General features: G+C 42.1%; 1 protein-coding gene across 1 annotated transcript in view; it reads left to right on the top strand.

Moving 5' to 3' along the window:
• FMN2 (formin 2) overlaps nucleotides 1-13,386 on the top strand; it is a 272,338-nt gene that overhangs the window by 129,804 nt on the left and 129,148 nt on the right.

Consider the following 13,386-nt stretch of genomic DNA (forward strand, 5'->3'; position numbering starts at 1 on the left):
ACACTATCTGGGAATATGCCAGTCGTTTTTCTCTGCCCCCTTTGTTCCACACCCTCGATTTTGTCACCTGCCAAAGTCAAATAAACTTTATCTAAACAGTTGAGATAAGCCCAGAGTTGTACCAGTATGGTCAAATCAACAAAGCCCTCCAAAACCAGAAATGAAACACAATATCACTAGATTAAACAGTCTACAATGGCAATCGTGTTTGCATTTGAAGATTTTCTTCCAAAAGGATTACAGTCTTGGTATCCATTTTCTTCCCCCTGCCTAGACAAGGAGGCGACGCACTGACTCAAACAAAATGCATTTGTTCTCCAACAATTTAACTTGTACAGCTCTTATAAACAAGGCCCATAGGTGTATGCAGCCTCCCGACTTAATCAGTAACATGTCGTTAACCTTGTATAAGCAAGTTCGCTTGAGATGTACCAGCGGCGGATTGGCTGGGAGATTTATTTTTTTTTCCAACGGAAGGCCCTTTTTTATATATAGCCCAAGTACAAAATCTACGGAATCCTGGTATTTCAACGTCTGTCTCCACTTTATAACAAAACCCCGCCAGATGAAGCTGCCTGAAAAGTGGAGCTAGTATAAGTGAATGTGATTTCTAAATTGTAGGATATTATAAAAGTGCAATTATTATCTCTCTAGGATGCAGAACATTTTAATTGTTTGCTAATAAAGTGTAAACTCGACAAGGGCAGGAAGTGTGTGTTTCAGGTTTGCACTGTATCCCCAGGGCTGAGAAGTCGAGTGTCTGGGGCACTTAGAACTCTGAATACTCTTTCAATGAGTGAATGGATGAATGGATGGATGGATGGATGGATGGATGGATAACGTGTTCAGGAGTTACTCTGTTTTCTTTGTAGAGGCACACAAATGTTTTGTAGTTATTGCATCCACTGCTGATATTTAAAAGCGTGTTGATGAAATGAATAGATTTTGACACACGGTTAAACGGTTCCCTTTCAATGTCACACTGCTTAATTGGCAACTTTTTATTTGTATGTGATGACAAGTGTCATTACGTCTCTGAGTGTCACTTTTAAAAAAGAATACCTCTCAAGTAATACGGCATTTGTGCGTGTCTTGACCTTAGAGTGATTTGTCTACACTGCCTCCTGGTTGGAAAATAACCCATTTCCCACCGCTGTTTAAGCACATTTTCATGTGCTTTCTAGTTCAGCCTCCGGTGCGGATGGCAATTAGTTAGTTTGACACCAATGTGCTGTCCCTTGTATTTTTTAGGGGAAAACAATAATATGCAACATGCATATTTATTTTCTGATTTAAATTTTGTAAGAGCAATTCAATCTATAAAGGCATGTATGATATTTAGACATTTAGAGAGAACCAAGAACCTTCTGTTTTTGAGCGCCTGCTCTGGCAAGGGTTTTAACGGAGGAATTACCTCTAATCCTGTCCGTAGTCGTTTGAGGGAGGTATTGACACTATCATTATATCCGAGTTTCACACGCGAGCAAGCAGACTCAGAGGCGGCCTCGTCTCTCCGAGAGACGCGCACTAGATGGTTGCACGCTCGTGTTTTAAATTCAGGTCTGTGAGTCCACAAGCATGAGGTCTAAAGTTTTAAATAATTTTGGAGAAAAGCAAGACTTCTGAGCTATTCAGGTCAATTAAAACTTCTCAATAAAAAGATTAGTGTAAAAACTGGGAACTTGAATGAGCAGTAATAAAGAGCAGTAATAAAATTTAGAAGTCTTATGAACATAGGGAATGAAACGCCACGATTTTCATTGGGAACCAAGAGAAGAATACTATCATGCACTTAGAACTAGTACAAAGTAATACTGAATGCAAATGGTAATCGGAAAAAAAAAGAATGTTATTGGTATATGTGCCATTTAATTCATTATGGTCTTTGGATCATTGAGAATTACTTGAAATATTATGCAAGAACGTGTGTGTTTCCCACGTATGTTAAAAGCGTGTAGCAAGATGTCTTCCGGCAGGTCCCCCACAGCGTGGGCATGTCTGTGTTGTGTGTGTGTGTGTGTGTGTGTGTGTGTGTGTGTGATGAGCCACATCCCCAGGTGCTCAAGCATGTTTGGTGGTAGGAGGTGCTGGGATTACCAGTGTATGCTTCCTTTCATCTTTTCATCAGTGTGAAATGTCCAGGTGGCTATGGTGGCAAGCATCTTTCTCTCTCTGAGAAATGTTCCTTGTAAGACATTGTTGGAGCCCTAGCTGGCATAGCTCAGTGGATTGAGCGCGGACTGCGAACAAAAGCATCACAGGTTCGATTCCCAGTCAGGGCACATGCCTGGGTTGCAGGCCACGGCCCCCAGCAAGCACACATGGTGTTTTTCTCTCTCTCTTTCTCCCTCCCTTCCCTGTCTAAAAATAAATAAATAAAATCTTAAAAAAAAAGACATTGTTGGATATATTCCGTTAAGCCAACCAAAACAAACACAATTTAAAAAATTGGCCTTTAAAATTTGCTTTACCTCTAGGACATGTTGTTAAGTAACACATTTTGATGGTTTTTAAAGTGACTCCCAAGGTGTGCAGGGTTTCAGGTGGGGACTGCCAGAGCAGTATGTCCTTACTAAGGAATGCTCTAGGTTTCTTGGCTCCATTGTCATGAAATTGCACAGGGCATGCACTCAGCAAAGGTTTCTGTGCTTTCCTGAATATCAAATAAAAATTGAGGGATGATCATTCTAGGCATTTGTACCGAACTGTTTATTTCTTTCTTTTACCTTTGTATATCTTCCTGGTGGGAGAACTAAGGCAGTACTAGGAACTCCTGAATGAGTAAGAACTAACCATTGGCATGGACCACAGGTTATAGATGTGTAGGAGAAAGAGGGACCATCTTTCTCTAGAAATATGTATTTTTTTTACTTTTTCTTCCTCAGTTCTTTCCTTCATTATTGTGCAGTGGTTACGCTAATGTAGTTCTGTTTGCAGAAGATCTTGTTGCCCTTGCCAGTCTTTGGCCTTTGCTTTCTCAGGTGTTGCTGCCTGCAGGGATGCATGGGGCCACTAATGCAAAGACGTCACTTGCGGTGTCTCTTTCTTACGGTTAGCTGTTAGGGCTCCTCTCCCAAGGTTCAGTCACGACTTTTGTTTTTCACACTGTAAGCTTTGTTAGTTTTCTGCTATAGGTGGTAGAACACTCTGGTGTGGGCCGATGATATTTAAGACAAGATCTCTGCTTATCACGCTTTTAAAAATCCCCTTGGAGGGACAGAACACATGCTTATATACAAAAGAAGGAATGTCTGAAATGTGTCCGGTGACTTGTATTTATGTTAAAGGGTGGAGTTGAGAAGCCAGCAAGGTCTGGCTACCATGTGCCATGGTAGGTAGGTAGGTAGGTAGGGAGGGAGGGAGTGTTTCAGTGATTACCTAGACCAGAGCTCGAAATTGCTATTTTGTTAAAGATAGTAGTTTGTCCTCATTATTCACACTTTTCAGCCTCAGCTTCATTGTAGGTGACCATGGAAAACTGCTTTGGCCAGTGAGACAGAAGTAGAAGTCTGCAAAGAACTAATAATTAAGAGTTATGGCACATACTTTCTTGTGGGTATTTTTCCTCCTTCATTTTCCCTGGAATGTAAAAGTGATGGATGGAGCTGTGGCAGCTTTTTTTGCTATATGAGTAAAAGACATTTCAAGACCATTAACATTTTGGGGATATTAACCTTTTATTTTAGCCCCTAAATTAATGCCAACCTACTTAGGGTTTCTTTGCCATTATGTACTCAGATATTCTTCTTGCAGCTGAAAACAATTTTCAACCAGTACAAATATATTTAACAGTTTTGCCATATTGTCAAGTGAGTCATTGTCAAGAATTGATTCATGTATCAAATATTTGAACTGTGAACTATTTCACACCTCAACTAAAGGGCTGACATCACTCCCTACATTAGCCTAAAATGAGGCAACCTTTTAAGTTGTGGGGAGGACTAAGTTATAAACAAGCACGAGTGGATCATTTCCCCCTGTGTTCCTGTGTCCTTCATTTCACTTCCTGATAAATGAGAGACTTTGGAAATCAGCTCATATTTATCTTCAGTTCTACCAGAATATATTCTTTTCAGAAATCTCCCTCCATTCTCCAACTGTCCCCACCTTAAACTGAACACCCTTGCATTTCTTCATCCACCGATGTAGTTGTTACTCAATATTTTATTGTTTTGTTTTTAAAGTCTAGAGACAACCACAGTTTTACTTGGGTAAGGAGAGGAGAATAGTTCTATTGTTAGAGAAAGGCTTATAAGAGAAGATACGCTGAAAATGTTTCTAAATTGTGATCTCCCTTCTAGTTTAAGAGTCCTTGAAATGTTTAAGAGCCTTTTGTGGGGATTTGGCAAAAATATCATGAGTGAGTTCTGTGAACATAGGGACACCAGGGCCAGGGCTTTGGCTGGGCCAGCGCGTGGGCCAGGTGCCTTGTGTCCGGCAGAACTGTGGTCAGAGGAGCCATGTGGCTCTGGAGTTTCTGTTGCTGGACTCACCGGCATCTATTTTCTCAGTAGCTGCTCAAATTTGATTGTTTTTATTCTCCTAGAACTTCTAATATTGTGATTTTGGCCTTCCACAACTGGTCTCATTTTCTTAACTTTCCCTCCTCTTTTTCTTTTTGATCTACTTTTGGGAAATTCCTTCGCATCTATTTTTCATGCCTTCTATTCAGTTTCCCTGTTTTTGTTACCGTGTTTTTGTGTTTGAGGACCGTTTTTTCCAGTCGGGGTGTTGTCACCATCCGGTAGTAGTTGGGAGCGTCTGGGAACAGGGTGGTGGCAATCAGTGGTGAGATGAAGTCATATCTGCATGTATTTGGGCTGTAGAGCTAACAGTGTTGACAATGTATTGGGTGTGGAATGTGAGAGAAAGAACGGCCTTAAGGACGGCCCGGCTCAGCCCCTGATAGGTGGAGTCTTCACGTGAGGCAGGGGAGAGTGGGCGCACAGTGGGTCTGCCTGGGAGGCTTCCAGGTCTACACGCTGCTGGTTTAAGAAGAAGGTTTTAGGCTGCAGAGGAAAATGTGGGAGGATTTCACGCCCCCATGAGACCGGATGAAGTCACCAAGGGTGTGAGTGTGGACAGAGGTGAGAAGAGACATAGGATTCAGCCCCAGGGCACTCCAGAAATGAGGTGGGGAGGGAAGGAGCTAGCAAAAGAGACCGAGGAGTGGGGGAAGTAGGAGGAAAAGAAGAGTCATATCCTGAGAGCCCAATTAAACACGTGTCAAGAGGAAGGGACTATTAGCTGGGCCAGATGCTGCCAGGGACTGAGAAGTGTGCGTTTGGAAAGCACAGGACTGAGATTGCTGGTGACTCAGGAATCACAGCAGAAGCTCGATGGGTGGGAATAAGGTGCAAAGGGCAGAGGAGATTGTGGAGGCAGCGGGTGATGAAAACCCTTTGGAGGGTATAGAGGAGCTTTACTGATGTTTTTTCCTTCTGATTTTTGGTCTGTGTTGGAGGCTTTCTGCAAAAGATTCGATGGTTGACTATTTTGGCTTAAAAGTGGGAGAGGCAAAGGCCGATGAGAAACTAGGGGGCCCTTTGTCAGGTCTTTTAACTTTGAGTTCAATGAAGCATTATCTGGGTGCGTTATCTGTTGGGCAGCCAGCAAAATCTTTGTCTTTTGTTCTTGCCTCATAGTCACGGGGTTATTAGATTCCCCGAGACATCCCATTTCTGGGATGACCAAGGTAGTAATGGTCTGTCTGGCAGTGCTCTGGTCCCTGGGGTGGCGAAGACTCGGGCTGGCTGGCAGTGGAGGTTCTATATTCAACAGTCCCACAGATGGTACCCTCAGTTGGACAGGTACCTGGTGCTGCCCATCCTTGACTTCCGGTTGGTTCTCAGTGTTCCCGAGGACAGCTGTGGAGTCATCGTTTTGGGGCAGCTGAATCAGGTACAACCGGCTTCCAGATGTGGTTGCTATCATCGCCTCTTTTCTCTTTCAGTCTTTGTGAATTCTGTTTTGAAAAAAATCTGTTTACTGTATAGTTTTAGTGGGACTTTAGGACAGAGCAGAGACAGACCGCGTATTTAGTCTGCCGTCTTAACCAAAGACGCTTCCCATCAAAACATACACACCGCGGTTCAAATCAAGTGGAGCGCTTTGAAAGTCAGGTGATGCTATGAGGACTTGGGCCATCAGCAGACAGTCATTCTACTTTGAGGATCTTTCCCACCCACTGCTTCCATGCCCCTCCCGTTTGCACATGCTCTCCCTCGTGTTCATGTTGTAATTATTTGTTGATGTCTTTCCACTCATGCTATTGGAGCTCCTCTAGGGCACATGTGCCCTATCCTGAAAGTGTTTTATATTGCATTTACAAAAGAGATAACAAATATTGTCAGATCAATTGAATAGCAACTACTTCCCCCCAGAAGGTGAAAATTTTTTTTATCTCACTGAAGTATCGAGTACGATAGATACTAACTTCCAAAATATTCTTTCTCTCGACTTGAAGCTATAATGACAAGCTGCTTTTTCAATTCTTTCAAGAGATCTCTTAGGAAATTTTTGTTCTTCATGGCTCAGATATGATGACAAGCCTGGCACTGCATGAAATGAGAGATGTTTCTGATCTCTGTTACTTCAGATGAGTTTCTACTCAAACAAAGATCTTCGCTTCTCAGCAATTTGCAAGGCGAACTTCATGTTAGCGTCTCCTGCGGCTTCTGAATTGCAAGGGGGGTGAAGATGGTTTCTGGAAGCCCTCGCACTCTTCCTTGCCCCGCCGGTGAGGAGAGGGCATGAACTGTAAATACGGGCTGATTTGCACTCATTTTGTGTTTAAGCTTCTGCGGACGCCGTTCCCTTCCCGTGTACCTTCACCAAAATTAGTGCTGACGGCTCCCCTGTGGCTCCTTGTTTAGTTTCCCACGTTGCTGTCAGTGCAGCCGAAACTGTCACTGTCCTTTTTACCGAGAATGTTTTCAGACGCGCTTTGTCTAGAAATCTCTCAATCAAGATACCGATTTGGAGAGATACTAGTGAAATGTTTTTCACATGTGAATGTTGAAGGCGGGCTTAGTAACGATAACGATGATGACCCATTTTTCCTGTGTTTGCTGTGGGCCTGGCGCTCCTTCCAGGAGTTTGACTTGTATGATTTACTCTCCTGCTACCCCGCATTGGGCGGGTACTCTTCTTCTTAGGTGCATTTTGCAGGTGAGGAAGGCGAGACGCCCTAGGTTATACTGGTAACAAGAGGTGGAGACGCTCGACTTCAGAGCCCACTGTGTACCACTGCCTTCCCGGGCTGTTGGGCAGAGGATGGTAGGATATCATGCTTTTTTTTCAAGATTTTATTTATTTATTTTTAGGGAGGGAGGGAGAGAGAGAGAGAGGGAGAGAGAGAGAGAGAGAGAGAAACATCAATGTGTGGTTGCTGGGGGTCATGGCCTGCAACCCAGGCATGTACCCTGACTGGGAATCGAACCTCCGACACTTTGGTTCACAGCCCGCACTCAATCCACTGAGCTACGCCAGCCAGGGCGATATCATGCATTTTTACGTCTGTTTTATGTTTTGAACTATGAAGTTAGCTAGAGTGAAGTTGGTTGTTCACGAAAGGGTGACCTCAAGGAATGTGTCGTTTGTTTAGTAAAGGTGGTTCATTCTCAGGAATACTCACCTCAGCCTATTTGAACCTTGACCGTGGAACAAAGATGTTTCATGTTTGTGAGATGTGAGATGTATAAAGATGTGAGATGATACACGTTTGTTGTTTTAAGCCCCTAAGCTTTAGTGTAATTTGCTCTGCAGAAATGGATAACTCCTACTCTTGGTCATAAATACCATTGGGTCTTCTACCTTCGGGGATCTCCACCTCCAGTTTAGCAAGTGACACCAGAGGGAAGAGGGATTAAGGCAAGAGACCACAGTGCCTGGGCTGAGTGTTCAGGGCCGACGGAGGGAAGGGGCCCTGAGGCTGCTCTGGTCCTGTCCCATCGCAGGAACCCCAGATTGAAAACAAATCAAGACTGGAGTAGGTCGGGCGCTAACAGAGAATGTTCCGTGACTTACAATGTTGCGTTCCACAAGAGTGATCGTGTCATACTGAATCACACCAATCAACTGAACTCCTTTTCTGGCTACTCACAGTATGTGGAACATTTACAACTTTGACTAATACTTTGTGAACTTTTGTTTTACACGAGTTTCTTTTAACACAAGTTCTTCAAGTATGGCCCTGGCCCTTCTGGCCCGTTCTTTAATGAGAACACAGATGCGGGATTCTGTTTCTCATGGAGACAGTGAGACGTACGTTATGTGGCACTCTAGTCTGTGGGTGATTTAATGTTAGAATAGGAAGCATGACTGATACACCAAGGTTGTGGTTCAATCTCTGGTCAGGGCACTTGCAAGAATCAACTGATGAATACATAGCTAAGTGGAACAACAAATTGATGTATGTTTCTCTCCCTTTCTTTCCCCTTTCCTCTCTCTCTCTCTCAAATCAGTAAAAAATTAAGCAGCATGTCCCACATTTCCGGTGTTAAGGAAGGTGGCTATGGAGAGTACTGTAGCAGCAAAGCCCAGATGTCCAGGGAATGCGAGGTGGACGCACGCCTGTCGCCTGCTTGTGGGCCTGTGTGCACAGTGTCATGTGTGCGGCACATACACAGCTGTCACGTGTGTGGGTCTCTAACCCCTGGTTGTTTTGGATTGCTCTTTATGGAACTCTTTTTATGGAACGCAACATTTCAAAGTCAAAAGGAAAGAGATTGGTTGGTTTGAATATTTTATTTTGAGACATTTTTTAATATCCTAGGTTGAATCGACTATTTGAGTGTTAGGTAGGCTATGTCACTCTGCATTTTGTAACAATATGGTTTAATGAAAAAGGCGTTGGATCTCAGCGAGTGGGTACCCGTAGAGTTCATGCAAAAAAAAAAGCTATTTATGTTTGCAAGTTTTGCTGACTGAAGGCAAATGTTTAATTCTGAGCCTAATTTCAGTCTAGCACATTCTCAGCTCTGCCTCTAGTTTCTAACCCATGTGCTCACAGATAGTATACATTTTAAAATTAATTACCTAAATTATTCCAAGGCTTCTTCAATGATCCTTTTTTTTACTGTAAAATGGCTTATTCTATCCACGTGATCAACATTTGCTAAAGAAGTTATTGTCCCACTTGATAAAGCCTCAGAGAAGCTCAGTGTCTTCATCAAAGACACACAGCGTGTTGACCGAAAAGCCAGAAAGAGTCCTGTATTCTTCTTCTTCCTTATCACATCCTTGGCTTCGTCAAAAACTTTTAGGCTAAAAAATATAAAATTGCTGTCTGTTTAATCCCGGAGTGAATATTAACACGTGATCATTCACAAGTTTTTGGAGAAAGTATGAAAATCTCCATGTGTTTTAATCCTGGAAAGTTAGACTACTTTACAAATAAATGAATCACCTTTTTAATGTGCATTTAAAAAATCAAAGTTTTTGCCCTGGCTGGTGTAGCTCAGTGGATTGAGTGCAGGCTGCAAACCAAGGGATCACTGGTTCGATTCCCAGTCAGGGCACATGCCTGGGTTGTGGGCCAGGTCCCCAGTGGGGGCACGTGAGAGGCAACCATACATTGATGTTTCTCTCCCTCTCTTTCTTCCTCCCTTCCTTCTCTCTAAAAATAAATAAGTAAAATCTTAAAAAAATAATCAAAGTTTTCTATCAACACCTTCTTCGTCCTTGCACCCTTCCACCTAAAACAGAACAGATACTCCTGGCTTAATTAAAACAGCTTTATAGCCCTGGCTGGCGTAGCTCAGTGGATTGAGCCGCGGGCTGCGAACCAAAGTGTCGCAGGTTCAATTCCCAGTCAGGGTACATGCCTGGGTTGCAAGCCATGACCCCCAGCAACTGCACATTGATGTTTCTCTCTCTCTCTCTCTTTCTCCCTCCCTTCCCTCTCTAAAAATAAATAAATCTTAAAAAAATTATTAAAAAAACAGCTTTATACACCTGCAGGGGGATGGATGGGTGGGAATGTGCTGGATCCCAGACGGTGGTGGGTGTTCCTGAGTTTTCCAGAGCCACGGGTAGGAAGTGAGTGTGAAATCTTTGGCCTCTCATCAAAAGTATAATCACATTAGCCTGTACTTGACTATTAGAGAATAAACTAATATGAATGAAAGATTCATGACTGACTTTTGAATTTATTTATGTTCTGCAATCGAAGTCTAATGCTTGGTAGTTTAAATATTGAGTACAAAAGAAAGAGGATAATTAAACACCCCATGGTGGTTTCTCAGGCTGTATGCTTAGTTCCCATAGTTTTTCCCTCAGGTTAAGAGTGCCAGCCCTCGAATTTTTCGCTTTGGTATGTGAGGGCACTAAAATACAAACAGAAAAGAAAGAAACCTTGTGAAGTTTGGGTTGGATAATAAGGCGCATGAAGGACTATTAACCAACCACCTGCCAGATCCTCTTACTTGTTACAGCCTTCGGTCCCCACAAAAATCAAAACAGTGCCAATGTTTTCTACAGTTCCCTTCCCTGCTCTCCCCACAAAGAAACCAAAAACTTGTCAAGTTAAGGAACGTGAAGTAAAGGAGCAGCAAACACAAATGTGAATTTAAACCCAGTTCACTTTGATTCCGTGGTCTACGTTTCTTCCATTTCAGCAAACTATTTCATGAAAATCGTATTCCCTTTTGAGGGGATAGAGGGACTCTCTCGTCTTGATAGAATCTCAATCTTCAGGTGTCCCCTTAAAGAAAGTTGAAATATTGAAAACCTGAGATTTCTGAATGTCTTTTTTCTTGAATCCCTTGCCACCTGAAAAAATTTTACACACGTACATATTTATATAAGTCCCTTACCATGGCTGTAAGTAGAAATCTGTGTTGGGCGGTCCCTACCCATAACCAGTTGTTTGCAGCTTTGCAGGGCTGGGTAACTGAGCATGTCCACCTCCAATAGCTCCCTTTCCAAAGCATTGGCACTCAAATAACTGTCAACTAGTGTAGTGAGCTAGGAGAGTCGCTGAGTTGTAAGAAACCTCTTATATTTGTTGATTGCATGAATGCACACGTTATATTATTTCCTTGATTTTGGAATTTTAACAGTTAAAACTGTACCACCTACCTCATCACAGATTTTAAAGGAGGGAGGGCCAGGAAGACACCACCAAAAATTTAGTCACATGGATTTTAGTCTGAATCCTGATTCCTAAAATATTAAAATGTGCTTTTTATACCAAGGCAATATAGCACCCCAACACCCTTAACTTTCCCCAAATTACATCTTTTACCTTTACTTCCCATCTAGAACTCTATCATTGCTTTATTCATCTGCCAGCAGCTAATCTTCCTTATTTCCAGCTACCTAAACATGACTCTATTGTTTCTTTAATACCACTGAATCTCACTGAATTATGTCTGCATCTCTCAAGTGTAAAGCCAACTATAGGGAAATTGTATGGAGTTGCTTTCTATTGAGGTTTTCTGTGGATGATTAAAAAAACAAGGTTTCATGGGTTAGGAACTTGTGGATTTGCTTAGGGCCATATATCCATGGTTAGGACTGTATGACATTTATTTAGATATTCTTCAGTAGCTGGTACTGCCTGAGTTTAAAAGGTGAGAAGCCTTGGTAGATTCACAAGTAAGGTTGCATGTGGGGAAAACTTGTAGGATTTTTTTTAAAGATTTTATTTATTTATTTATAGAGAGGGAAGGCAGGGAGAGAGAGAGAGAGAGAGAGAGAGAAACATCAATGTGCAGTTGCTGGGGGTCATGGCCTGCAACCCAGGCATGTACCCTGACTGGGAATCGAACCCGCGACACTGGTTCACAGCCCGCGCTCAATCCACTGAGCTACACCAGCCAGGGCAACTTGTAGGATTAATATTATGTTTTAAAATGATGGATAAAGTCAGAAGACAAGTGTATCTTTTATAAGTTTTCACTTGAGTATGAATGATTTTATTGTGTTTCTTTTTCTTGTTCCGAGAATGAAATTGTACGCTAAGGTGACTACTAGCATTTCTTGTATAGTTTTCCCCATCAATCTCTTTCTGTATTGCCAGAGGAATGCAGAAATACTGGATTATTAGCTAATGAATTTTGAAATAAGACCTTTGGGTTCACTCTAAGATTTTCTTTAAGGGGTAGACTCCGTTCAAATCCAAAGGGAGTAATTTCATACAGGAACTTGCTAATGGTATTTGGGTTTTAGGCATTTTGTTACATCATTTATAGCCACATGACTTCCAGTGAAAGTCATCTGTTAATCACTTTTATTTCATTTTTCAAAATACTGTTAAAGTTAGTTGGGCTGTGTTTTCACTACTTTGAAACATTAGTCGGTCATATGTTTGCCTTATGTGGTCTAAAGAGTGAAAAGTCTTGTCTGCGAATCCTAATCAAATTCTTAGATTGATATTTGAGACCTGATTTTTTGGAAATGGAGATAGCGGAATATTATTAGGGTCGAAGTATCATATTCCACTTGCTATAATATTTGTGGGTGAATCATGGGCTCAGTTCCCAGCTCCAAGCAGAAAAGCTAAATTAGCCTGGTTAGCATGCTCACCCATCGTATGTTTCAACTTCCCACTTGTCTTTCTTAATTCTTTCTTGGGAGTTTGCCCGAGTCAACTAGAACACGGCTCGTGTACTTGAAACTTTGAGAGGAAAGACGATGTAAAATGCCCCGGTTACCGAAAAACACACAACCAAGTTGTGATGACTCACGTTGTGAGTTTTCTTCGAAAATCTGTAATCCCACAAGAGCGTCACTGGCTACCCAGCACATACCTGATCATGGCAAATTCACCTCACTTCTGACTAACATGTATGTAGGTAACACAGAATGCCTTCACTTTACCTATGTCCAAACTCAGCTACAAAGCACACTGACTCCAAAATCCCATACAATTCTCAGGCCAAAGAATGCATTTAAGAACATACCCCCAATGTTTGATTTTTTGATTCCGTTTCTCCCTTGTATAAGCATGGGTAGTTTGTATATTAAAAGTGGATTTTTAAGAATGCATCTCTGCTAATCTCAATACTGCAAGCCAAGAATTACCTTTTTAGTATAACCATTTTAAAATTATAACAGGAAATGCATCTCTCATTGTATAAAAAGTCCACCAGTTGAACGATTAGAATGAACCTTTGTCGTATGTCTTTAGATACATAGGCAGATGTGTGCTGTGGAAAACTAGCATGGGAAAGTAGCAGGAGTGATTTGCCTGATTTTCTGTATTCAGCACAGTTTTCAAATTCAGGCAGTTGGTTCTTGGAAGACACTCACATTTATCTTTGCCATTTGACTGGGCCATATTCGTGAGATGTTGTATTTGCGGAGCAAATGGCAGCTCTGACCCTTAACCTCTGCCCCCACTGAAAGTCCTTGCACATGGTCTTTGTGGTGGAGCAAGTG

This window comes from Phyllostomus discolor, chromosome 15 (genome assembly GCF_004126475.2).
Source record: "Phyllostomus discolor isolate MPI-MPIP mPhyDis1 chromosome 15, mPhyDis1.pri.v3, whole genome shotgun sequence".
In the NCBI taxonomy this organism is placed as follows: Eukaryota; Metazoa; Chordata; class Mammalia; order Chiroptera; family Phyllostomidae; genus Phyllostomus; species Phyllostomus discolor.